The following is a 4,196-nucleotide window of genomic DNA, read 5'->3' as shown; positions in this document are numbered from 1 at the left end:
CCGGTCTGTTTTTGTTGCGCAAGTAGAATTGAGCCTACTGAGGGATGAGTTGTGACTTGCTATTTGCAGTATTAGATGTATTCTAGTACCAGTAATATAATTTACTATATATCTGCAATTGTAGGGATTTTTGCAGTTCTGCAGTCTGATCCAATGATGTTTTTTTGTTAAAATTATGATTCTCGCGAGGGTTTGTTTTAGATGTTAGTCCCTTACATCATCAGTATTTTCATATTAGTCCCCCAAATCTTTATATCTTTTTTTTTGACTGAAAAACAAGGAGAGGTTCACTGTTCATAATATATATATATATATATATATATATATAAAAGGTTAACCAACAGTTATGATTACACACAGATTATAAAAGTGAAGGGAAAGAAATATGAGGCGCATTGAGCGATAAGGAGTGGACCTTGTCGTCACCTATCAGAACAATTCGCCCATGTTTCAACCCACACAAAAGAGCAAACTACGAGAAAAAAGGAAAAAAGAGAAAAGAAAAGACAGCAAAGTGATTGAACACCTAATAAATCAAACCACAAAAACAAATCCACCAAAAAGAAAAGATAAAGAGGGCTACGGAACCGGACAGAGCAATCTGTCAGAAAAGTAGACACCCTTATATACTGCGGCGAGCTTCTTCACAGGAGCCTGGAACTCTACTAACCATCCTATCTTTTCAACCCAAAATGCTGCCGATGGTCAATTAGTTGTTGAGAAGTTGTCGTCCACCTCCGCCAAATCTTTATATCTTGAGATTAGTCCCTTTTGACCGTTTTGCCCCTTAAAACGGTCAAAAAACGGCTATTTTTCGAGGGTTTTTTGGTCATTTACCTAGGGGGCTGCTTCTATAAATAGAGGGGGGGTTTCAATTCATTTTCTCACAACAAAACTCATCTATTTCTCTCTCTACTACTCTCTTATACAATCTTATACTATCTCATACTAATATACTATCCTATAATCTTTTGTATTTTCTAATACTTCCAACAAATGGCTTCTGGGTCTGATTATGAAGAGCAACATGCAACTCCTACCGATCCAGAGATGAGTCCTCCTACAACAACTCCTCATCCTACCGGTGTTAATCCTGAATCTGGTGGCGACGAATCTACGGCACCAAGAGCTCCAAAAAGGCCGAGGTCTGATGTATGGAATTTTTTTGAGAAGATAGACGTCACCAAGGATGAACACGGTAGGATCATCTCTCAGAATGCGAAATGTGCGTTGTGCGGCCAGATATTCAAAGCTCATCATAAGAGCGGCACCAACCATCTCAAACGGCATATTGAAAAACACAACAAAGGCCAAAATCTACAAGGTGATATCCGGCAGTCTATGCTTTCCCAATCATCCTCTTCAGGTACCCTCGGCAGTTGGAATTATGACGCTGCCCGAGCCCGGAAATGCGTAATCAGGTTTATTGTTCTTAAAAACCTTCCTTTTAAATTAGTAGAAGATGATGAATTTGAAGATTTATTTAGAGATGGTTTTTATCCTGCATTTACAAAATTTTCTCGTCAAACCTGTCAACGTGATATTTTAAAATATTATGTTGAGGAACAGGGAAAAATAATTTCTTATTTTAAAAATTTAAACTGCAAATTTTCTTTAACTTCTGATATTTGGTCATCTAGAGTGCAAACTGGTTATTTATGTATAACAGCACACTGGATTGATGAAAGTTGGAAAATGTTTAAAAGAGTTGTTTCTTTTATTGCAATTGAAGAGTCACACACTGGTATTAATGTTGCAAATTTAATTGTTGAAGAACTTATGAAACTAGAAATTGATCAAAGAATATTTACTCTTTCACTAGATAATGCAAGTAATAATAATGTAGCTGTTGATTTTCTGAAAATAACTTTGTCATTGCCATGTCATGGTGAGCTTTTTCATGTTAGATGTATCTGTCATATTTTAAATTTAATTGTTCAAAGTGCATTTTCTGAAATTAAACCCATGATAGAAAAAGTTAGAACAGTTACTAATATGCATAATGCTTCTGAAATGAGAATTAAAAGATGGAAACAATGTTGTAAAAGAAAAAATTATAAGCCTAGACTAATTCCAAAAGATGTTGACCATAGGTGGAATTCCACCTATGCAATGTTATCTGTAGCAATAGAATATAAAGAAATTATAAATGATTTTATAAATTTTTATGCTTCTAGTTCTAGCTCTGGTAGTGCTTATGGAATAACTGAAGATGAATGGACAGTTATATGTAAATTAAATGAGATGTTACAAGTTTTTTATGATGCTACTATGTTATTATCTGGTTGTTATTATCCAACTATTACTTTAGCTGCTTTACAAATTTTAAATATTCAAAAAAATTTTACAAAATATCGTATGGATGATATTTTTGGAAGTATAATTTTTGAAATGGAGAGTAAATTTAATAAGTATTTTAGGCCTATTCCTCATATTTTTGGTATTGGTGTTCTTATTGATCCATGCTTGAAGGAAATTGGCCTTCGAAGTTTGTTACAATCATTGTATGGTGGACAGATTATAGACTTAGATGATGGATCCACCCTTACTGCTACTACTCATTATTTAGCTATTAGAAATTATTTTCAAACCTTATATGATGAGTATGCAGCTAGATATGGTGTAGCTACACAACAGTCTTCAGCTTCGGCACCTTCAGCTTCGAGCACAGGTCGAGGTAAAAGTGTAAGTTTTGATAGGTATGCAATGGTAGCTGAACTAACTGGTGGATCTGGAACTTCATCAGGATTAGAGGTTTCTGAAATAGATGAATATTTATCTGCTTCCTTAGTTAAATGTCAAGGAAATGCTTTAGATATTTTGCAATGGTGGAAAGTATATGGATCAGTTTCATATCCTATACTTTCCACCATGGTTCGTGACTTACTATCAGTGCAGGTTTCGACTGTAGCCTCGGAATCCGCTTTCAGCACAGCAGGACGTTTGATCGACGACCACAGGACATGCTTAGATCCGTATACTGTACAAGCGGTGATGTGCTTACAGGATTGGTGGAGATACGAGAAGCGAACACAAGGCATCGAACGGATTGCTATGATTGAAGATAAATTTGAAGAGTTGGGACTAGCAGATAGATATAATGATTAGATAATATTCATAAAATTGTAATTTTTATTTCTTAGCTTTAAATTTGAATTAAATTATTTCAAAAAAGTTGCAAATGATAGTGATATGGGTGAGTAGGTGCAGATAATATTCATAAAATTGTAATTTTTATTTCTTAGCTTTAAATTTGAATTAAATTATTTCAAAAAAGTTGCAAATGATAGTGATATGGGTGAGTAGGTGCCAACCTAGTTGGGATGTACTCATCTATTGTGATGCGACGAATTTCGAAATAAATTTATACTTGTAAAGGATTTACCGATTATTAATAAAGAAGTTATTTTTATCATTTTTTGTACTTGTAATTTATGTCATTTCATTTCAAGTTATTAATTAAATTTATGACATTTTTTATAATAATTTATGATTTATGGTTTTGTTAAAATTTTAAAAAAATAAAATTTTTTTTTTTTAAAAAATCAAACCGGGCCGGCCCGGTGTCCGGCCTGCTCAGGCCCGGGCCCGGGTCCGGGCTTGGGTTTTGCCCGGCCCGGGCCCGGTTTCCCGGGCCGGGCCGGGCCGGACCGGCCCGGATGGACAGCCCTACCTCACTCCTACTACCAAAGCAAAGCCTACAAAACTTTGAACTTAAAGCTGATAAGAACCCCAAATTCGAATCCATTTCAGCTCTCTTCTTCGCCAGTGATCCATTAACGTCAAATCTAATTTCTCAATGACTCTTTCTGCAGAAAAGAGGGAGACCCTGGGGGAGAGAGGGTGAAATAACTCTTGGGCGGAGGAATTAAATGAGCATATTTTGGTAATTAACCACTCATGGTTAGTCTAAACCTAATTAAGTTGGAGGTTTTTGAATCGTAAAACTAACAGAGAGACTAATATCATCCTTAAAACTAGGCTAGGACTGAATCTGACATAGTTTTGAATTTGTTTCTTGATTGGCAAAAACTTGGCTAATTCTAGCATAGCTTCTTTTAGGCTCAAAAAGAGGCTTAAAGCTGGTTCTTTTTTAAACCTCTTTTTTTTTAAACCTCCCTCAGTTCAAAAAAGAACCAGTTTACCTCAAAACTAGTCCAGGATTAGTCCTGACCTAGTTTTGAGGGTTTCGTCAA

Source organism: Asparagus officinalis, chromosome 2 (assembly GCF_001876935.1).
Source record: "Asparagus officinalis chromosome 2, Aspof.V1, whole genome shotgun sequence".
In the NCBI taxonomy this organism is placed as follows: domain Eukaryota; kingdom Viridiplantae; phylum Streptophyta; class Magnoliopsida; order Asparagales; family Asparagaceae; genus Asparagus; species Asparagus officinalis.
Note: the sequence above shows the minus strand (reverse complement) of the source record.